The sequence below is a fragment of the Gallus gallus genome, chromosome 6 (genome assembly GCF_016699485.2).
Source record: "Gallus gallus isolate bGalGal1 chromosome 6, bGalGal1.mat.broiler.GRCg7b, whole genome shotgun sequence".
Classification (NCBI taxonomy): Eukaryota; Metazoa; Chordata; class Aves; order Galliformes; family Phasianidae; genus Gallus; species Gallus gallus.
Genome location: NC_052537.1, coordinates 12,832,020 through 12,854,336, shown reverse-complemented (window position 1 = coordinate 12,854,336; position 22,317 = coordinate 12,832,020). Strand labels below are relative to the sequence as shown.

The 22,317-nt window shown below is 55.2% G+C and overlaps 2 long non-coding RNA genes across 46 annotated transcripts in view; one reads left to right on the top strand and one right to left on the bottom strand.

The window, feature by feature from the left end:
• The window catches only part of LOC121111123, a 43,235-nt gene extending 42,172 nt beyond the window's left edge, over positions 1 to 1,063 (top strand). The window contains exon 11 of the long non-coding RNA XR_006939604.1: positions 166 to 1,063. This is a non-coding gene — a long non-coding RNA (uncharacterized LOC121111123). The remainder of the gene's footprint in view (positions 1 to 165) is intronic.
• Positions 1,064 to 4,015: 2,952 nt separating this feature from the next.
• The window catches only part of LOC101749404, a 130,166-nt gene continuing 111,864 nt past the window's right edge, over positions 4,016 to 22,317 (bottom strand). Inside the window, exons 1-12 of one of the 45 annotated variants that reach the window (XR_005861053.2) lie at positions 9,597 to 9,787; positions 9,329 to 9,510; positions 9,166 to 9,225; positions 8,923 to 9,037; positions 8,657 to 8,778; positions 8,509 to 8,581; positions 7,501 to 7,588; positions 6,971 to 7,187; positions 6,764 to 6,885; positions 5,809 to 5,904; positions 5,227 to 5,288; positions 4,016 to 4,749 (exon numbers count right to left, since the gene is read on the bottom strand). This is a non-coding gene — a long non-coding RNA (uncharacterized LOC101749404). Of the gene's footprint in view, positions 4,750 to 4,821; positions 5,289 to 5,808; positions 5,928 to 6,763; positions 6,886 to 6,970; positions 8,262 to 8,340; positions 8,582 to 8,656; positions 9,226 to 9,328; positions 9,511 to 9,596; positions 9,788 to 22,317 lie in introns of those variants that run through there. The other 44 variants (XR_006939767.1, XR_006939769.1, XR_006939766.1 and 41 more) reach the window with 44 other exon arrangements.

Genomic DNA, 22,317 nt, shown 5'->3' with positions numbered 1-22,317 from the left:
TCTAGGCACAACTTTTATTTTTCAGAAAATCCTCCAAATAATGCTTTTTTCCTATTCAATCAGTAAGTATTTATTTTAATTGACAGTCAGTAACTTTTTCCAAGCCCAGTCTATATTTCTCACGGCAGAATTCGTAAGCGATCTCCTCATTCTTTTGTTACCCAGAGAATTCAAGCTTCAGTTCCCAAAGAAGAGGGGCACCAAGAGAATGGCCTGGTGGGAGCGCGTCTGTTAGCTGCGCCCAACTCACTGCAGCATCAGAAACCGTTCACAGACACTCAGCCACTTCACTGGAAAGAAGTAGATTGAACACAAGTAGCTTTGAGCTTTGCTCTTGTGATTGAAGCCAGCTCACGTTTAGGTACCGCTGGACAAAACGGAACCGCGCGTCTCGATATCTGTCTCCCCTAGAGTAAGAAATAGGTAGCAGTCCCTTAATTCTTCTAACTTAGTTTAGAATCAGTTAATTAATCAGTAGCTGTGACTAATTACTCACTTCCAATTAACCTGGAAACTGTTACAAAATGAAGCCAGAGAACATGACTTCCATGGTAACTGGTAAGTTTCTGCAGTGAATTGGTGACGCAACCTATGTGATATTACATATCTTATCTACGCTTGCCTTGACAATAGGGAAGGTGATTTATTTTGTAGGTTTGTGTCGTGCAGCTTTATTTATTTGTTTATTTATTTTATTGCTTATATAGTCCTTCTACCAACTGTGCTGTTGTATTTCAAGGGGAGTTTATGGTCTGTATTTTTTTACTTGTTAGAATACTAGCTTGAAAAAGTTAATAAACCGTGCATGGGTCCAGCGATGTGACCATTGACTAACTTGAACACTTTGCCTTGCTGAAGACTTGAAAATCGCCAGGGATACGAATGCATTGCTTGTACAATGAATACTTTTCCAAAGCTGAACAGAATGTCATCAAAAGAAAAGCTGACCAAAAACTACGTCAGTGCTCATCTCTTAACTTAGAAATAGCTTACATTCCTGTATCTATGTGATGTAAAACAAACTAACAAACAAAAAAAACAGAAAATAAAACAATGAAACAATTGGCTTGGCCTCTGTTGATTGATTTCTATCACAGTATGGCTCAGACCTCAAAGATCATTGAGCTCGAACACCTCTGCCACGGGCCGGGCTGCCACCCACTCAACTGGGCTGCTCAGAGCCCCATCCATCCTGGCCTCGAACGCCTGCAGAGACAAGTTATTCACAACCTCCCCGGGCATCCTATGCCTGTGCCTCAGTACCACGAGAAAGAAATTCCTGTCTCCTGATACCTAACCTAAATCTCCTCTCTTTTAGTTTAAAGCCATTCCGCCTTGTCCTGTCACTATCAGGTCGTAGTGGAAATGCCAAATCACACCTTGAACAGGTGATTGCGCACCTGGTGGGAAGGCAGGGCCAATCCAGGGGAGCTCAGGTGCACACAATGCAGCTGAGTGACCGGGAGGGGTGGAGCCAGGATCCGCCCCTTCCCAGGCCTCATTTAAGGGCCAGCAGTGGAGGTGAGGGTGTCTTGCTTGTAATTCCTGACTCCTAGAGGCCTTCTGAAGGTAAGCAGCTGCTTTTGTTTGTTTCTGCATCTGCTGTTGCTGCTACTGCTGCTGTGCTAGGACTTGTTCACATTTGCTGCAGCCACCAGTTTTGCCACACTGCTGTTATTGGTGTACTTTCCATCACATTACAGTGTTACACGGATCCCATAAAAATTTGGTCCTCCTCCTGCTTATAAGTTCCTTTCAAGTACTAGAAGCCACAATGAGGCATTTTCTTCTCCTAGGTAAGCAAATCCAATTCTGCCAACTTTTCATGATAGGAGGAGTGCTGCAGCTCTTTGCTCATCTTTGGGGCCTTCCCCTAGATCCACTCCATCAGCTCCACATTCTCTTTCATGCTGAGGGCCCCAGGCACAGTTCTCCAGATAGAGTGCTGTGAGGGCAGAGTAGAGGGGGACAATTGCTTCCCTCTCTTGTTGCAGCCCAGGATACCCTTGGTTTTCTGGGCTGGAAGTGCACTCTGCTGGCTCACACGGAGCTTCTAGTACACCGGAACCCTCAAGTTCTCTGTAAGGCTGACCTCAGTGAGTTCTTCTCCTGGTCTGCGCTCATATCTAGCAAGGCCCTGACCCTGGGATGCGTGTTATCAGGCCCCATAGCCTTGTACGCACTCAGACTCATTGGGTGGTCTCAGACTCGCTCTTCTCTTACTGGGTGAGGGATTTTGATTCCCCCAGTCCCTGGCCAGAGGTTTAGGGACATGAGAGCTATGGAAATCCTGACTGCCAGCAAAGATTGAAGAGCTCCTTGAGCACCTCAGCCTTCCCTCTGTCTGTCGTTGCCCTTTCTCACTTATGAGAGTGAGTATGCTTTCCTTGTTCCTTTCTCCTGCGAGCAGTGTACCTGTAGAAATCCCTCCCTGTCCTATGTTTGTTTGTTTTTAAATCTCCTGCCGAGATCAGTTTCATCTGAACTGCTGGGGGCTGGAGAACTCTTGTGCTCTCAGAAAGGCATCCTTAAAGCGCTCCTTTCATGCTCCTTTCTAACTCAGCGTTTCAGAATGTGTATACATACATACATAAAATTCTTTTTAATTCTGCACATGGAGTGCTGTACTCAATTTTATGTAGTAATTTCATAATGAGCCTCCTCTGCCCGAGTTAACTGAAAGCTGTGAAGCATATTGAATGTTGCAGAAACAGAACCTGTCTGAAATAATGGGTAGAGTGGAATAGAACAGTGATGTTGTTAAATGCTGATCTGAGCACAGAGTTATTCACAATGTCACAGAAGGAGGTCAGCCTGACTCTAAGCAAATCCCATAGAAAGGGACTACAAGTTTACCCTTGCAATCCCTGAAAAATTTTAGAGGCTAATTCACCTTTCTCAAAATTACTGGAATTCTTGACCATTTCTTCAGGTGGGCCTTCTTAAAGGTGTGAAACTTCTGTAGGATAAATAGAACTAAGCTTTCTGTGAGCAGAGAATGTTCTGTGCTGTTAACAATTTGGGCTGCCAAAAAGGATATTTCCTAGGTAAATATTGTTTAGAAAAAAAAGTAAAATACTGAGTTGAAGGGGGAAAAAATTGCCATTGCAAACTTACATCCAGAAATTGAATAGGTTGGAAACCAGTTATATAAAAGTATATATAAAATTTCTTTCAAGAGGGAGATAATTGCCTTGTCTTGGAACCAAGCAAATCCTTCCTGTGGCTTTTCTATGTAAAACCTCAGATTTGGCCTCCTATCTTAGCATAAATAGTGGAGAAGAGGGTTCAGTGAGTCAGAGGATGACTTTAGGAATGTACATTTGTTTGATCATCCTACTTTAGCGGACTAGCATTTAAAACAACACAACAGGACATCAGCCCAACAGTCTCCACCACTGTCTTCCCTGGCAGTACTGACAGGCGAGCTCGCTTTTCCTCCTTGGAGACGCATTCCTGTGTGCTTTTGCTAGGCGTGTGAAGTTTGTGGGGTCTCAGCTCTTGGGAAAGGCATTTAGAAGGATAAGCGCTTGTGCCTGACTTCTCCAAGGCCCGTGTGTCGAGGTAGTCTGAAGAGCTTATGCTGTGAGCAATGAGCTTTACAAGGTGATATCTGAAACCTTCCTCTTTCCTTAGTTTCACTGCTTCTGCTACTGTTTTTTTGCAGTGTCAAGTACACGAGACCATACGAACCCCTGAGGAACAGACATATCACATCAAGTTTGAAAGACCTCTTAGCCCTGGATGGCTTATTTTTGCTGTTATTTCTTCTTAAACAAGGAGTCCTTGTGGTTTGTCATGCAGCCACATAGGTTTGGGGGAAGGGATTTATCTGCTCAGTACAGTAACCAATGTTGATGTGGAAGGGAAATGACTATGGCCATAATTACTTCCAGTGAGTGTAGAAACTGGAGAAGGTTAGAGCCTCCTTGTGCACTGTGCACCTAGGGATCAGTGTTCAATATGAATGACAGAAGAACAAAGGTCAGACTTCTGGAACCACTCACAGTCAAACACAGTTGCCAAGCTCCCTTGAATTTTATTTGTTACTTGTTAAAACAACAAAATTAAAAAAAAAAAAGAAACCCTTTCTTCTCATTATAGATGGAGGAACACAGATGCACAGCCCAGGTCTCCAGCTAAAAGAGACAGGGAAAGGGAGTCCGTACTGGTGCTCATAAGGAAAGATACTTTATAAGGACTGGTATGCATGGTGGAAGCTCTCTTCTGACTGTGCACCCCCACAGAACACAGAAGGAAGCAACAGAAGGGTATTTTGGCTGCAAACCTAGCTGCAAACAGTACTCCTTGCTCAGCCATTCTGGTTGTAAATGGTAGAAGGCAGAAAATGAGCATAGTGACATGACTGGGCTTGTGGCAGTGAAAAATTCCCAGTTTAGGATGAAATAAAGAACTTTACCCTTTAATAATAAACTTACTACTGACTCAAGACCCATCTTTTCACATTCCTCTACCACAGGAATGCACCATCTACTTTCAGCTCAGACATCCCCCTCCCTGCATTACAAAAGCAGGAAATCTTGTCCTCTGGTCTAGTTAGAAATAGTCTAGCCTAGTCAAGTTAGTCTAGCCACTCCTCCCTCAGTACAGCATGCTCATCTTCAAGCCAGGGAAGCCCTACTGCATTCGAGAAAGGCTGCCGTGCAGAAATTCAGCTGCAACAATACAGACACAGGAAAGATCCTCAGAGATTTCATCTGGTGAGTGAAGTGAGTCTGAGGCATTGTACTGTTGAAGTAGGTGATTTGTAAGCATTTGTTATTGACATAAGGCTCACTTTTTATTTTTATTTTTTTTTTCCTTACAGAACATGCAATGCTAAACAGCTGGCCAAAGGCATCATTTTTCTCCCCTTTCTCATCCCTCAAGATTGCTGAACCAATGGCATCAGCCAGGGAAGGAAGAAGCCCCAAGCACAGAAATAGCAGGTGCCACCTCTTTTTTTTTTGTGGTAAGTAAGGATTTATTGCACATTTGTTTTAAGCTGGAGACAGACAGGTATCCCCTTCAGCTACAAGAGCTTTAGCTTCCTACCCATTCCCACATCCCCGTTCCCACATGTAGAACAGAGCCTTTCCACCCACAGTAGAAACCATCTTTACAAGAAGCCGTCACCAGCCAGTAGTTCTTCCAGAGAAAGGACCCCTCAGCACCCACTTAGACCCCGCAGAGGCTGACTCCAGTACCAGTATTTCAGGGGCATACCTCAAAAGCAGAGGAACAGCATTAGACCTAGAAGCTCCCCATAGCTTCTTGCTGAAGGGAAACTGTAAAGCAAGAGGAAGACCTCTCTCAAACAGGAGACCTGGTTTTCCCCCTATTACAAAGTCACCCATTTTTAAGTTTCAAGTCTCCCATCCACTAATTCAACCCAGTGCACTTTGAGAGGCATGCTCTTTAGTATTATGCCTTATCCCCACAAGGAGACATCTTCATTTTTATAAACACCACACCAAGTTGGCCTTGTTAGAGACCTGTCACAACAGGGAGAGGTCATCAGCATTTCCCTCCTTTAATTTTCCCATTTGTCTGAGTTTTTCCCCTCCAAGAGCAGCATGCTAAAGTCAGAGAGCAGAGCAGCAGCTGCCCTCCTTCCTAAGGGTCTCACTCTACTTAGGCTGCTACAGTATCCATCCTGCATAGCTAGAGATGGTTTGCCTGTGGTGTGAGGGAGTAAACATGACCTCCAGCCACTTCCCTCAACCCCCCCAGGGTGCAGTCCACGACTACAGAGCACAAGCAACCTCTTAAGTCACAACAAGAGGAGTTGGTTCCAAGGGAGCTTACCTGAGCTTTGAAGAACCACACTAAAAACTTTTTTCTCCTCCTCCTTTCAGCCCAGGAGCACCACACAAAGCAGCCATCGCCACACAGGAGCCACTCCAGCACCCAGGGAAGAGACATCTCTGCCAGGAGGGGGGCCCCCCCACTCCCCCACACAAGGGGAGCCCCCCAGCCAGGGGGGACACTACCTCTCCCCCTCCCCCCCACCCAGGGGAGCCCCCTCCCCCAACCCAGGAGGGGGCACACCCCCCCTCCCCCCCACTCAGGGGGAGCCCCCTCCCTCCACCCAGGAGGGGACTCCCCCTGAGTGGAGAGGGCGGGGAGGAAGGAGAGCCCCCTCCCACTCAGGAGGGGGCTCTCCCCCTCCCCCTGCTCCCCACCCCCCCAGGGGAGCTCCTCCCACCCCTCCTGCACTTCCGAGACTGACCATCCCCGCCTCCCACCCAAAAAAAAATAATCTCTTTGAGATAGTGCAACCCCCACTCCACAGCCCCCCACCACCAGCCAAGAGCACAGCCCACCCCCAGGGCAGGCTCTGCTCTTGGCTGTTCACCACACAGCTCCAAAACAAACAACACACAACCAGCCACAAGACATTCCCTCCACCAGCCTCAAAACACACACACACCAAAGGCCACCAGAAGACAAAAGAGACCACCACACCAGCCTGCCACTGTACTGCCAACAACCAAATAAAGCCAGACAGCTCCCAAGAAAAACCACCACCAAACCCAACAACCAGCACACCACAAAGCCAACTCCACCTTCCACACCAAAACCACCCAAGCCACTTTCTACCACCAGCCTCCTAACCAAAAAAAAACAGACAAGCCCCACCACAAGACCGCCAGCAAACAAGCCTGCCACATCACCAACACAAACCTCTGACGCACCAAAGCCAGCCGGCCACCTAAGCAAACACAAACAGAGCCAAGACAGCACAACACCCCAGGCCTACCTGCTGGCTCTGCTCCTCCTCATCGCAGCTCCCAGGATCTCCATCTTCCATGCAGGAAAACAGCCACGCCAGGACCCTTAACTCCACTCCTCCGGGACAGGACCTGCCACGCACCTTCCACCCTGTCACAAAAGCACATCATCACCCACACAGCCACTGCCTCCGGCCCCGGGGCACCACCCACCTCACAGGTAACATGCAGCTCACCTTGCTCCACAGGGGCGCCCCGCTCACACCGCCAGGATCCTGCCTCCAGCCTGAACCTGCGCAGAGACCTCCACAAACCACCTCCAAGGGGGCGCTCCTGGGGGCAGCCCTCCACCACGAGGGCTCCCGCCTGGGGCTCCCCCTCTCTCACCTCCTTCATCCCACCCCTGGGAAAACTGCACACCTGCTCCAGCCAATCCTCTCTGCAGCCTTCACCCTGCAACAAGAGCACAGATCACACAGCCAGACAGAATGCCAAGGCCCCACTGCAAAGCGCCCGCACGCAACTGCAACGGGGCCCGGGGAACCGGACTCCGCAACCTCCCCGGGCACTCCTCTCCCATCCCGCTCACAAGGAAATCATTCTTCTTCCTCTTGAATGAGAAATTCTGGTGATACCAAACATGCACACTGCCCCCCTACTGCCACACGCCACTCATCCCCGTCAACTGGGCTCCTGCGCAGCAGGCATTGCTATCTGCCACCCTCCTCTCCTCTCACTGCACAATCAAGACAACGCACAAAGCTACCTTTTGGTCCGGCATGACTTCTCCTCTGTCCATCCACCTGGACTGCTCCTTGCAAATTCCTTCTCCTCCAGTCACATGGCAATGACACCTGCAACAAGCTGTTGCGTCACCTCCCCAGGAACAGAGGTGAGGTGAGGCCAACCTACCTCCAAGTTGCACACGCCATCCTCCACACCCTTTCTGAAGGCTGCGGTGGCATCCGCCATCCTCCAGTCTTCAGGTACCTTTCCCACAGGAAACAGCAGGGAAAAGTGACAGAGAGCGCCATTTGCCGGTCACCGCTGCCAGCTCTCAGCGGGCACAGGCATAGCCCTCTACAGCTCAGGCATTTGCTGGCCTCCTTTCTGCCTGAACCACTTTTGACCAGCTCCTCCGCAACTGAGGGGAAGACAACCTTCCTCTGAGACTCTCTCCTCCAGGACCCCAGGTTCCCCAGGAGCACTCTCAGCAGAAACCACTGAAACCAAAACAGGCATACAACACTTCCTCCATTACTCAGGCCTCCACCTTGTAAAGCACAGGCCTGCAATTTCTCCAGTCTCTCCTGTTGACAAACTTCCATTAGCCTTGACCTCCCTCCCAAAGCTGATACTCAGAGGGACTTGGCCTTCCTCAGCCTCTCTCTTCCTTCTCCCCTTCAAGTTCCTCAGTCAGCCCTGCAGGTCCCCCACCATTCCTGCGCAGTTCCTTCCTCCTTGGGACGCAGCGCACCTCAGCATGGACAAAGTAATGCTCCAGCATTCACGGGACCCCTTCCTATGCTTGATCAAGGGTTACCTCCAAGTAGGCCCTTCAAGAGGACAAACTTGGCTCCCTCTAAGTCCAGTGTTTCAATCCTACTCATTGCTTTGCAGCTTCCACACAAGATCCCAAACGCTGTGGTCTCACAACTGGCACGCTCCAGGCTGCCCCTGGCCTTCCTGTCCCCAAATGGCTCTTCCGCAATAGGGAGCTCCAGCAGCCCCTCTCCTCAATGCCTCCTTCATCACCTGTGTCAGAAGATCTTACCTTTGACACATTGCAGGAAACTCCTGGAGCCTACCATGAGAACTGGCCTCACAGCTGTGGGCACCATTTCCAGCTGTGTGCAGAAGGTCTATCAGCTTCCTCACCCTAGTCTGTGACCAACACCACCACTCAGGTCACCCACTTTTACCTGCCTCTTCAGCCTCACGCACAAACGCTCCGCTGGTTCTTCATTCACCCCTAGGTGGAGCTCGATACGTTCCCGTTCTCTCCCTCGAAGAGAGACTCCACCATCTGGCCGGTCTGTCTTTCCTAAAAGAAATAGAGCCATCCACGACAGCACTCCAGTCGTGCGAGCTGCCCTGCCAGGTCTCCACGGTGGGAACCTAAATCGTGCTCCTGCAGTTACACGGGAAGGAAGAGGCGGGGAAAAAAAAATAAAACCACGGTCCCAACCTGCTCGCTCCCACCGCTGGAAACGGGATGGGTGAGAGCACCCGCAAAACACTCCGCAGTGGCCGAGGCCACCCCGGGATCGTGCTCGGTCTCGGGCGGAGGCCCCGTGCCGGTCCTACTAAAAAAGTCACACGGGAGCCCAGCGGCGGCGCCGTGCCGATCCCAAAGACAGAGGCAGTCGAGCAGCAACCCTACAGGAGCCGTAGCACGAGAGATCTTACCGAGCGACTCTCAAACACTCACCGCTTCCACGAGCTCACTGCTTCGGGCCGATGAGAGGCTCTGCTACAGCCCTCGCTCAGCCTGCAACACGAGAAACCTTTTGTTTCAGTAGCCCTTCGCCTCGCTTCTCTCTCCCGGCAGCACCGAGGCTGCACGAATACGGCCCCATCGCGTTCGCTCCTACCGAAGAGAGCCTGAAGAAATGAAGCACCCGCTGAAAGAAATCCCGAGGATGGGGGGGCTGAGAGCACCCCGGGGCTGTGCGATGACTCGGGGGGCTGAGCAGCAGCCGCCTCCGAAAACGCGACGGCAGCCGGGCGGCGGCGCCGTATCGGCTCCGCACAGCCGGGGGAGCCCGGCGGCGACCTAACGCCGGCCCCGACAGCCGCCTGCTCCGGAGATCCTGGCGGCTCCCGAGCGCTCGCCGTCCCCTTACTACCCGAACCGCTCACCTGTTTGGGCTGGTCCTTACCGCAAAAGGTCTCACAGCAGCCCCCCCCCTCAGAAAAACCCCGCGTACCCCTTCTCAGCCTCAGCAGCACCAGGGCCCGACAAAGAAACAGAACTCACTCCGTCTCCTATCCACAACCGCAGAAACTCCCCCGTGGCTCCCGGCAGCCTCCGGAGGAGCTTAAGAGGCTTTGGGGCGGGCCCCGCCCGCGGCTCCCGACGAGGCGCAGCTGCGCCCGGCCGGCCGCGGCCCCGCGGCACCTGGGAGTCGTTGCCTCCTTAGCGCAGCCGGCCTCGTTAGGGACGGCCCGGGGCTCTGACAGTTTGACGTGCGGACTCCGGATCTGAATTAGGGACTTAAATTACACTTTAAAGTACAGTTTGTTACGCGCTTCTCCTTCTCGCCGCACTGTGGGATTCATCGATAAGTTAAGTAATTGTGCCAATTCAAACGGGTCGCTTTGCATCCGACGCGACCGGCGCGATAGAGCGTCTCCCCTCCGAAGAACGTCGCCGGCCTTAACGGTTTCCAGAGGCCCCCGCTGGGTGCGTCTCCGCTCCGCTTTCCATCGCCCCAATTCCGAACAAAAGAAAAAAAAAAAAAGAAAAAAAAAGTTTGTTAAACCTGTAAAATCTTTGTATCTCAGAGAAATCGTGACTACAGAAGGCAGTGGAAACATGGGAGTAGTGATGTGATAAATGCCCACATGAGTTAATGACGCAGGCAAGAATATCACCAACCAGAGAATCTTGAAGCTTTGCAAACACTTCTCTACGGTGTTGCTCAGGATTCCATTCACGTGTCTTATAAATGTGGAAGACTTCCGGTACAATTTTAGTTACGACCAGTCATGGAGGCAGGTGCTCTGTGAACACTTCAGTGCTGAAATTCACTTTACATTCTTAATTTAAAATCCAGAAGTTTGGACTACACTCATTTTTATTTCTTCTGATGGCGGAACAGTGAATGTTTTTATGGCACGTTGTCACAGATACGTTTTCACAGCCATCAGCAGCGTCAGATGTGAAAAGAAGGCAGATCTGAATGTGCAGAGTGAGGTGAGAGATCCTGGTGAGGGTACGCGATACACCGTAACGTACTCAGGGAGAAGCTGTGGGTTGTGTCCCGTGTACGTCTCCACTGAATTAACTCCACTTATTTTGATTTATTTATTTATTTATTAAGAAAAATAAGTCTTGTTGGAACAAACATGCAGACCTTCACTGCTCAGGAGGACTACAAACCAAAGTAAAACTAGGGGCCAGCAAAAACATGGTGCTCCACGGTCTTAATTTAATAAAACACAGTGGAACCCCCTGAAATAGCGTGAAATTCAGAAGCCTGTGGTGGGGCTGAAGCGTGGTGTGCTGGCTGGCAGATGTTTGGAAAGGTGCTAAGATGTAACTCTTATTGTCCATAGAATTTGCTGTTAATCACTTGCAAGATACAAAGTGACGGCCAGCTGGATGAATAGGAGAATGTATGTGAACACCCAGAACTGACAGACCCGGGACGGTGCAAGTGGCTTGAAGTGGGCACTGAGAGAAAGCTCAGACAACATTTATACATGCTATTAACATTCAAATTAATTTCCATCAGGACACGACTTAATTAAGGTGAGCTGTACAAAGTTCATCTCATTTCCCTTTACGCTCAATTCCATACACAATGTATGTTACCAGAGAGATACTGCGCTATGCTTCACTACTTTAATCACTGGCCTGTCCCATTGTAGTTCAGGAACGCATGCAAGTGTACTGTTCTTATTAGAGGCACGGTCTGGAAAAGATGGCCGGGGAGCTGAACAGCATTTCTATTTCAGCTGCTGAAGCGCCCACTAACTTTGGATGTCGCCTAAACCTTCAGATGGAATCCTTGCAGGCATTCCCGTGGGGATCGGGAAATTGCAGTATGCCGGAACTACCGTTGCTGATGTGGGGCGAGCGCTCTGAAGTGCACTTGGAGAAGGACACATTCAAATACGGCATATATGAAAAGTTTAATATTTTAGACAGCTAGATGAAATGCTGGGGTCTTGGTGCATTTTGCTTTGGCGGTCCAGGCTTTTCAGCATCTTAGGGAAATGTTTGGAAATGAATTTTATTTTCACAACTGTGGTACAATTACAAGGCGGGGATGTTTCAGCCTTCTCAACGAGGTGCCCTTGGTGGTGGTGGTCTGTAAATGGCTACAGAACTGACAGAGAACTCTGCAAGCATTTTCTTTCGTTCTGATTTGTAGTTTTATTTGTTTTAACAGAGGGATAAAACCCAGCATTGTGCATGTCCTTGCTCTGTGGGTTGGGGATGTATCGTTGTTGTTGTCGTTGTTTTCCTGGGAAGTAAAACAGGGTAGGATATTGGAAATAAGGGCAAGTGGATTTATTGCTGAGCGAGTTGTACGCTGTTTGACAGAAAATTCCTGAACTGATCGGTGTTGGTGGAAGTTGGGGCTGCCTCCCGATGTTTCCTGAGCCTTCTATTTAGTTTGGAGTTCTGGGAAGTATTTGTGGGCTTAATCCATTTACGCTTTTGATAGGTAAATGCAAGCCATGAGTAACGGTACATTATTGCTAAGAAAAGATGAATGGAAGAATGGATGTTTTATTTTACTATATATGCTGGGAAAGGTTGTTCTTTCTTTCAGAATATAGCCCTGCTTTTCCTCATACAACCTATTTACAGGATCAGACTTCTTAACTTATTCACTTTTTTATTTCTGTATTTATTGTAATTAAAGCCAAAGGAGACAACACTTCTTCAGTCTTCTGCATTTACTGAGTGCCTTTAGCAAACACGCTGCAAGGCATAGCCGTTAGATGAGCATTTCCAACCATGGTGTGTAAATGAGTTATAAAATACAAGCGGCTCCATAAAACAAGAAAATCCTGAGATAACAAATAAATGGTGTCCTTCCTACGACATGTATAAGCTTTTTTCATCCTTCTCATAGGGTAGTATGGTATCTCGGAGCTCAAAAGGGATTTTCGCTGTAGGGTCAGAGATGGGAGGCATCACAGTGAAGAACTCCTTCAAATCATGTATATATATATAAATATATTCCATTTGAGGGCATCTACAGCTCAGGAAGAAACACCTGATGTGTACGTGACTGTTAAAAGAAACAATGATATTGAAGAAATGGATTCCCTGCGGGCAGCTCTGCCTGGTGCCCGTTTGTGAGGTGAAATCACCTATGGGGCAACTCTGCCCTGAAGGGACAGGCGGCACCGCCCGCGAGAGGGGCGATGACCTTAGGTGACTCCGGCCGTGACCTTCAGGTGACCCCGGCCTGGCCGGCCTCAGCTAGAAAGGGCGGGAACGCTCAGGTGAGAAGAAAAAGCGGCGGGAAGCGATAAAGGCGGGAAGCGACAGCGGCGTTCTGGGCTCCTATTGGCTGGCGGGCAGCCCGGAAATCTATATAAGGTGCGCGGACGAACAGGTGAGAGACGTGATTACCTCAGCGCGTGAAAAGAGACGGGATGCTGTGAGGGAAAGACGGCGACGGCAGCAAGCGGTCTCTAGAGCTTGAGGTGTGGTGTGGCCGGGGTGCGGCGAGTTTGGTCTGAAGTGGGAGGAGATGGACGCAGGCTGAGGGGGAACGGGGTCGGAGTCGGAGCCGCCTGTGCCGCGGGCGCCGCGCGGGCTCCGACGGGCGGAGGGGGGGGTGGACGCCGCGCGGGCATCGACGGGCGAGGGGGGGGGGGGGCGGCGGCGGCGGCGGCCGCGGGCGCCGCGCGGGCTTCGACGGGCGAGGAGGGGGGGGGGGTGGGGCGGCGGCGGCCGCGGGCGCCGCGCGGGCTTCGACGGGCGAGGAGGGGGGGGGGCGGTGGCGGCCGCGGGCGGGGAAGGGGGGGGCGGCGGCCGCGGGCGCCGCACGGGCTCCGATGGGGTGGGGGCGGAGATAATCATAGAACGTGGCAAGATGCTACCTGGAGGAAGAAGCTACTCGACGACAAGCAGCTGTAATAAAAAAAGAAATATCTGGTATTGGAGTGTAGATCTATATATCCATATGGCTTTATGTTTTAATAAGAAATGGGGTGGTGGGTATGGGGCAGGTCATGAGAGACACACTGAGCTTGAGAAGTTACGAAATATGAAATTACTGTTCTGGTGTTTAAGAAACTGAAGGCGATGAAGAGTCTCAGTAGAAAAAAAAAAAAAGAATCTTTGAAAAGAAATGAGGCATTAATGTCAGACTTGTTATTCGTCCTTAAGACAATCAGAAGCAGTAGATGTTTAGAATTGGCTGCCTCACTTACAACACCCTATCAGCACAATGCTAAAAACAGGGGAATGAGGAAATAAGACAAATTTGTAAAAGACAGAATATTAGATAAAAAAGAGAAGATGACCACGGAGAAAAAAATTTCACTGTTACAAGGGGTACACTCAGATATCAGGACAATGAAGATACAACCATGATTGAAATAATACAAAACAGTTACTGCAATGAGAAGAATTGTCTTTGTACTGGAAGCAGCGGCTGGGGTCCCCTGTAAGCAGGGAAGCTGACTCTTTGGCTGCTGCTTTTTGTATGCCCAGCCCCATTTGCCCAGTCTGCCCGCCTCTGTGATCCCCTGCAGCACTGGCTGGAAGTCCGCCGCGTGTCAGTGAGGTGAGAAACGCTGCTCGAAGTGGTTTTTGCGGGGACGACTTTGCGGGGGTGGGGGGGGGGAGGGGGTGGGATGCAAGGCCTTCCATGGCTGGGTGGTCGCGTGCCGAGTTCCTTAGCGATGCTGTGTTTGCCTTTACCTTCAGGTGGGGGGGCTTGCCACCCTGCAGGTCTAACGGTGTCCCCGCTGATGTTTCAGGAGCTGCTGCAGAAGGAAGAAGAAGAAGCGGCGTGGGGAGCTGGGAGGCAGGAGCAAGCAAGAAGAGGAAGCGGAAGCGTGCAGATGCGGGGGGGAAGGAGAGAGGCTCCCTGGGCAAAGCACCTGTCCCGTTAGCAGGGGCACAGTCACGTTTGAGTTGAGAGCTGCCGGCGCCTTTGGTGACCAGGCTGGCGTTGTGCTGGGCGACCTCCCCGTAAGCGGGGCTCGGGTCTTTGCTGTAGTTGGCCTTTTGCCTTGCTGCTCCTTTGGCTGCCTGGGGAGCGTGGCCCCCTGTAACGGAGGGCGAGAGCCACCTCTCCGCACCTGAGTGGGAAATGGAGCTCGCCGGACCCCGAGGCCACCCTGTAAGCAGGGTAGTGCCGTTTCCCTGCCCCTCTTCCTCCCCCGGCCCCTCGGCATCGTTGCCTGATGGTGGCTTGTCAACGCGACGGCCCCGTACTCGGGGTGTGTGTCCCAAGCTTTGGAGCCCTCTGTCCCTGAGCAGCCCGCCCGCCCTGTAATCAGGTGTGGGGAGGCTGCAGCGTTGCAGCCGGCTGCTTTAGCCATCCAGCTGGTGGGAGTGACCCCTCCCTGTCCCGTCAGAGGGTGCAGGTTGAGGTGCTGTTTGTGTGTGGGGTGACCTCCCCGCTCGGTGGGTCGAGGTAGCTCCCTGGGCTTCCAAAGACGAGACGTTGGTGATGTTCTGCTGCTGCCGGGCGGGCCAGCCTGTAACTCAGGCGTTGGCGGGAGCCTCGTGCTCCGCGGGGCTTCTTGAAGAGGGTGAGGTGTGGGGGTACCGTCCTGTAGGCAGGGCTGTGTGTGCCCCCCGTGTGTGCTTGGTGAGCTGTGTTCTGAGAGACCCCCTGTACTCAGGTGGGAATGTGGCCCCGGCCTTTCAGAGGCGCGGGGCCGTGAGATGCGGGGTGGGGCTTGCACCCTCCCTGGAATCGGGGCTGGGATCCCGACTGCGGCCTTTGGCCGTGCCGCCCCGCTGCCTGGCTGCTGAGAGTTGCTCCTGCCGCTGGGGGGGAAACCGAGCTCTGTGGCTCCAGGGGTGTTGTCCACCCGCCTGTAATCAGGGTCTGGGTGCGTGAGCGTTTGTGCTCTGCTGGCAGCCTGTGTGGGGTGACCGCCCCGCTAGCGGGGTGTGGGTCGAGGTGCCCCGGACTGGGAGAGAAGGAGCCTCCCTCGGCCGTAGGGATGGGGGCCGCCCTGTAAGTCAGGGAGCATCTGTGTCCCGGAGTCCCAGGCCCTTTTCAATGGCGGCAGTGGCCGGGGGTCCCCTGTAAGCAGGGAAGCTGACTCTTTGGCTGCTGCTTTTTGTGTGCCCAGCCCCATTTGCCCGGTCTGCCCGCCTCTGTGATCCCCCGCAGCACTGGCTGGAAGTCCGCCGCGTGTCAGTGAGGTGAGAAACGCTGCTCGAAGTGGTTTTTGCGGGGACGACTTTGCGGGGGTGGCGGGGGGGGGGGGGGGGGGATGCAAGGCCTTCCATGGCTGGGTGGTCGCGTGCCGAGTTCCTTAGCGATGCTGTGTTTGCCTTTACCTTCAGGTGGGGGGGCTTGCCACCCTGCAGGTCTAACGGTGTCCCCGCTGATGTTTCAGGAGCTGCTGCAGAAGGAAGAAGAAGAAGAAGCGGCGTGGGGAGCTGGGAGGCAGGAGCAAGCAAGAAGAGGAAGCGGAAGCGTGCAGATGCGGGGGGGAAGGAGAGAGGCTCCCTGGGCAAAGCACCTGTCCCGTTAGCAGGGGCACAGTCACGTTTGAGTTGAGAGCTGCCGGCGCCTTTGGTGACCAGGCTGGCGTTGTGCTGGGCGACCTCCCCGTAAGCGGGGCTCGGGTCTTTGCTGTAGTTGGCCTTTTGCCTTGCTGCTCCTTTGGCTGCCTGGGGAGCGTGGCCCCCTGTAACGGAGGGCGAGAGCCACCTCTCCGCACCTGAGTGGGAAATGGAGCTCGCCGGACCCCGAGGCCACCCTGTAAGCAGGGTAGTGCCGTTTCCCTGCCCCTCTTCCTCCCCCGGCCCCTCGGCATCGTTGCCTGATGGTGGCTTGTCAACGCGACGGCCCCGTACTCGGGGTGTGCGTCACGGCATTTGGCCGCTGGCTTTACCTGAGAAGCCCCTTGGCACGTTGAGGTCTGTGGCCTCCGTGCAGCCTAGGGACAGGTCACAGGCTCTTGTCTGTTGCCCGTGGTTGTGGGTTTATTCCCAGGTGTTGGCTGTGCTGCGTTGTCCTTCCCTTCTGGAAAGTCGTGCCTGTGTGTGCGTGTTCCCCTTCCTTTCCTTGTTTGTGTCAGTGGAGTGGTTGAGCGGGTGTGCTTTCCCTTTAGGCCTCCACAAAGATGGCTGCAGCTTAGCTTTGACTTCCCAGGGGGGAATGGAGGACTTTGGTGCATGCCGCAAAAGGGGTGTTCCCTCTTAGTCCTGCGAGCGCAGCGAGTGTCCTGTCTTCCTACTATTTTCCTTAGTGCAGATCAGAGCCACACGGTAGTTCTGTGGCCAAGGCCTCCCTGTAGCCAGGGCTTGGGCCTGTCCTTGCGTGGCCGCCTGTCCTGCTGGCGGCGGTGACAGCCCCGTACTCGGGGTGTGTGTCCCAAGCTTTGGAGCCCTCTGTCCCTGAGCAGCCCGCCCGCCCTGTAATCAGGTGTGGGGAGGCTGCAGCGTTGCAGCCGGCTGCTTTAGCCGTCCAGCTGGTGGGAGTGACCCCTCCCTGTCCCGTCAGAGGGTGCAGGTTGAGGTGCTGTTTGTGTGTGGGGTGACCTCCCCGCTCGGTGGGTCGAGGTAGCTCCCTGGGCTTCCAAAGACGAGGCGTTGGTGATATTCTGCTGCTGCCGGGCGGGCCAGCCTGTAACTCAGGCGTTGGCGGGAGCCTCGTGCTCCGCGGGGCTTCTTGAAGAGGGTGAGGTGTGGGGGTACCGTCCTGTAGGCAGGGCTGTGTGTGCCCCCCGTGTGTGCTTGGTGAGCTGTGTTCTGAGAGACCCCCTGTACTCAGGTGGGAATGTGGCCCCGGCCTTTCAGAGGCGCGGGGCCGTGAGATGCGGGGTGGGGCTTGCGCCCTCCCTGGAATCGGGGCTGGGATCCCGACTGCGGCCTTTGGCCGTGCCGCCCCGCTGCCTGGCTGGTGAGAGTTGCTCCTGCCGCTGGGGGGGAAACCGAGCTCTGTGGCTCCAGGGGTGTTGTCCACCCGCCTGTAATCAGGGTCTGGGTGCGTGAGCGTTTGTGCTCTGCTGGCAGCCTGTGTGGGGTGACCGCCCCGCTAGCGGGGTGTGGGTCGAGGTGCCCCGGACTGGGAGAGAAGGAGCCTCCCTCGGCCGTAGGGATGGGGGCCGCCCTGTAAGTCAGGGAGCATCTGTGTCCCGGAGTCCCAGGCCCTTTTCAATGGCGGCAGTGGCCGGGGGTCCCCTGTAAGCAGGGAAGCTGACTCTTTGGCTGCTGCTTTTTGTGTGCCCAGCCCCATTTGCCCGGTCTGCCCGCCTCTGTGATCCCCCGCAGCACTGGCTGGAAGTCCGCCGCGTGTCAGTGAGGTGAGAAACGCTGCTCGAAGTGGTTTTTGCGGGGACGACTTTGCGGGGGTGGGGGGGGGAGGGGGTGGGATGCAAGGCCTTCCATGGCTGGGTGGTCGCGTGCCGAGTTCCTTAGCGATGCTGTGTTTGCCTTTACCTTCAGGTGGGGGGGCTTGCCACCCTGCAGGTCTAACGGTGTCCCCGCTGATGTTTCAGGAGCTGCTGCAGAAGGAAGAAGAAGAAGCGGCGTGGGGAGCTGGGAGGCAGGAGCAAGCAAGAAGAGGAAGCGGAAGCGTGCAGATGCGGGGGGGAAGGAGAGAGGCTCCCTGGGCAAAGCACCTGTCCCGTTAGCAGGGGCACAGTCACGTTTGAGTTGAGAGCTGCCGGCGCCTTTGGTGACCAGGCTGGCGTTGTGCTGGGCGACCTCCCCGTAAGCGGGGCTCGGGTCTTTGCTGTAGTTGGCCTTTTGCCTTGCTGCTCCTTTGGCTGCCTGGGGAGCGTGGCCCCCTGTAACGGAGGGCGAGAGCCACCTCTCCGCACCTGAGTGGGAAATGGAGCTCGCCGGACCCCGAGGCCACCCTGTAAGCAGGGTAGTGCCGTTTCCCTGCCCCTCTTCCTCCCCCGGCCCCTCGGCATCGTTGCCTGATGGTGGCTTGTCAACGCGACGGCCCCGTACTCGGGGTGTGCGTCACGGCATTTGGCCGCTGGCTTTACCTGAGAAGCCCCTTGGCACGTTGAGGTCTGTGGCCTCCGTGCAGCCTAGGGACAGGTCACAGGCTCTTGTCTGTTGCCCGTGGTTGTGGGTTTATTCCCAGGTGTTGGCTGTGCTGCGTTGTCCTTCCCTTCTGGAAAGTCGTGCCTGTGTGTGCGTGTTCCCCTTCCTTTCCTTGTTTGTGTCAGTGGAGTGGTTGAGCGGGTGTGCTTTCCCTTTAGGCCTCCACAAAGATGGCTGCAGCTTAGCTTTGACTTCCCAGGGGGGAATGGAGGACTTTGGTGCATGCCGCAAAAGGGGTGTTCCCTCTTAGTCCTGCGAGCGCAGCGAGTGTCCTGTCTTCCTACTATTTTCCTTAGTGCAGATCAGAGCCACACGGTAGTTCTGTGGCCAAGGCCTCCCTGTAGCCAGGGCTTGGGCCTGTCCTTGCGTGGCCGCCTGTCCTGCTGGCGGCGGTGACAGCCCCGTACTCGGGGTGTGTGTCCCAAGCTTTGGAGCCCTCTGTCCCTGAGCAGCCCGCCCGCCCTGTAATCAGGTGTGGGGAGGCTGCAGCGTTGCAGCCGGCTGCTTTAGCCGTCCAGCTGGTGGGAGTGACCCCTCCCTGTCCCGTCAGAGGGTGCAGGTTGAGGTGCTGTTTGTGTGTGGGGTGACCTCCCCGCTCGGTGGGTCGAGGTAGCTCCCTGGGCTTCCAAAGACGAGGCGTTGGTGATGTTCTGCTGCTGCCGGGCGGGCCAGCCTGTAACTCAGGCGTTGGCGGGAGCCTCGTGCTCCGCGGGGCTTCTTGAAGAGGGTGAGGTGTGGGGGTACCGTCCTGTAGGCAGGGCTGTGTGTGCCCCCCGTGTGTGCTTGGTGAGCTGTGTTCTGAGAGACCCCCTGTACTCAGGTGGGAATGTGGCCCCGGCCTTTCAGAGGCGCGGGGCCGTGAGATGCGGGGTGGGGCTTGCGCCCTCCCTGGAATCGGGGCTGGGATCCCGACTGCGGCCTTTGGCCGTGCCGCCCCGCTGCCTGGCTGCTGAGAGTTGCTCCTGCCGCTGGGGGGGAAACCGAGCTCTGTGGCTCCAGGGGTGTTGTCCACCCGCCTGTAATCAGGGTCTGGGTGCGTGAGCGTTTGTGCTCTGCTGGCAGCCTGTGTGGGGTGACCGCCCCGCTAGCGGGGTGTGGGTCGAGGTGCCCCGGACTGGGAGAGAAGGAGCCTCCCTCGGCCGTAGGGATGGGGGCCGCCCTGTAAGTCAGGGAGCATCTGTGTCCCGGAGTCCCAGGCCCTTTTCAATGGCGGCAGTGGCCGGGGGTCCCCTGTAAGCAGGGAAGCTGACTCTTTGGCTGCTGCTTTTTGTGTGCCCAGCCCCATTTGCCCGGTCTGCCCGCCTCTGTGATCCCCCGCAGCACTGGCTGGAAGTCCGCCGCGTGTCAGTGAGGTGAGAAACGCTGCTCGAAGTGGTTTTTGCGGGGACGACTTTGCGGGGGTGGGGGGGGGAGGGGGTGGGATGCAAGGCCTTCCATGGCTGGGTGGTCGCGTGCCGAGTTCCTTAGCGATGCTGTGTTTGCCTTTACCTTCAGGTGGGGGGGCTTGCCACCCTGCAGGTCTAACGGTGTCCCCGCTGATGTTTCAGGAGCTGCTGCAGAAGGAAGAAGAAGAAGAAGCGGCGTGGGGAGCTGGGAGGCAGGAGCAAGCAAGAAGAGGAAGCGGAAGCGTGCAGATGCGGGGGGGAAGGAGAGAGGCTCCCTGGGCAAAGCACCTGTCCCGTTAGCAGGGGCACAGTCACGTTTGAGTTGAGAGCTGCCGGCGCCTTTGGTGACCAGGCTGGCGTTGTGCTGGGCGACCTCCCCGTAAGCGGGGCTCGGGTCTTTGCTGTAGTTGGCCTTTTGCCTTGCTGCTCCTTTGGCTGCCTGGGGAGCGTGGCCCCCTGTAACGGAGGGCGAGAGCCACCTCTCCGCACCTGAGTGGGAAATGGAGCTCGCCGGACCCCGAGGCCACCCTGTAAGCAGGGTAGTGCCGTTTCCCTGCCCCTCTTCCTCCCCCGGCCCCTCGGCATCGTTGCCTGATGGTGGCTTGTCAACGCGACGGCCCCGTACTCGGGGTGTGTGTCCCAAGCTTTGGAGCCCTCTGTCCCTGATCAGCCCGCCCGCCCTGTAATCAGGTGTGGGGAGGCTGCAGCGTTGCAGCCGGCTGCTTTAGCCATCCAGCTGGTGGGAGTGACCCCTCCCTGTCCCGTCAGAGGGTGCAGGTTGAGGTGCTGTTTGTGTGTGGGGTGACCTCCCCGCTCGGTGGGTCGAGGTAGCTCCCTGGGCTTCCAAAGACGAGACGTTGGTGATGTTCTGCTGCTGCCGGGCGGGCCAGCCTGTAACTCAGGCGTTGGCGGGAGCCTCGTGCTCCGCGGGGCTTCTTGAAGAGGGTGAGGTGTGGGGGTACCGTCCTGTAGGCAGGGCTGTGTGTGCCCCCCGTGTGTGCTTGGTGAGCTGTGTTCTGAGAGACCCCCTGTACTCAGGTGGGAATGTGGCCCCGGCCTTTCAGAGGCGCGGGGCCGTGAGATGCGGGGTGGGGCTTGCGCCCTCCCTGGAATCGGGGCTGGGATCCCGACTGCGGCCTTTGGCCGTGCCGCCCCGCTGCCTGGCTGGTGAGAGTTGCTCCTGCCGCTGGGGGGGAAACCGAGCTCTGTGGCTCCAGGGGTGTTGTCCACCCGCCTGTAATCAGGGTCTGGGTGCGTGAGCGTTTGTGCTCTGCTGGCAGCCTGTGTGGGGTGACCGCCCCGCTAGCGGGGTGTGGGTCGAGGTGCCCCGGACTGGGAGAGAAGGAGCCTCCCTCGGCCGTAGGGATGGGGGCCGCCCTGTAAGTCAGGGAGCATCTGTGTCCCGGAGTCCCAGGCCCTTTTCAATGGCGGCAGTGGCCGGGGGTCCCCTGTAAGCAGGGAAGCTGACTCTTTGGCTGCTGCTTTTTGTGTGCCCAGCCCCATTTGCCCGGTCTGCCCGCCTCTGTGATCCCCCGCAGCACTGGCTGGAAGTCTGCCGCGTGTCAGTGAGGTGAGAAACGCTGCTCGAAGTGGTTTTTGCGGGGACGACTTTGCGGGGGTGGGGGGGGGGGTTGGTGGGATGCAAGGCCTTCCATGGCTGGGTGGTCGCGTGCCGAGTTCCTTAGCGATGCTGTGTTTGCCTTTACCTTCAGGTGGGGGGGCTTGCCACCCTGCAGGTCTAACGGTGTCCCCGCTGATGTTTCAGGAGCTGCTGCAGAAGGAAGAAGAAGAAGAAGCGGCGTGGGGAGCTGGGAGGCAGGAGCAAGCAAGAAGAGGAAGCGGAAGCGTGCAGATGCGGGGGGGAAGGAGAGAGGCTCCCTGGGCAAAGCACCTGTCCCGTTAGCAGGGGCACAGTCACGTTTGAGTTGAGAGCTGCCGGCGCCTTTGGTGACCAGGCTGGCGTTGTGCTGGGCGACCTCCCCGTAAGCGGGGCTCGGGTCTTTGCTGTAGTTGGCCTTTTGCCTTGCTGCTCCTTTGGCTGCCTGGGGAGCGTGGCCCCCTGTAACGGAGGGCGAGAGCCACCTCTCCGCACCTGAGTGGGAAATGGAGCTCGCCGGACCCCGAGGCCACCCTGTAAGCAGGGTAGTGCCGTTTCCCTGCCCCTCTTCCTCCCCCGGCCCCTCGGCATCGTTGCCTGATGGTGGCTTGTCAACGCGACGGCCCCGTACTCGGGGTGTGCGTCACGGCATTT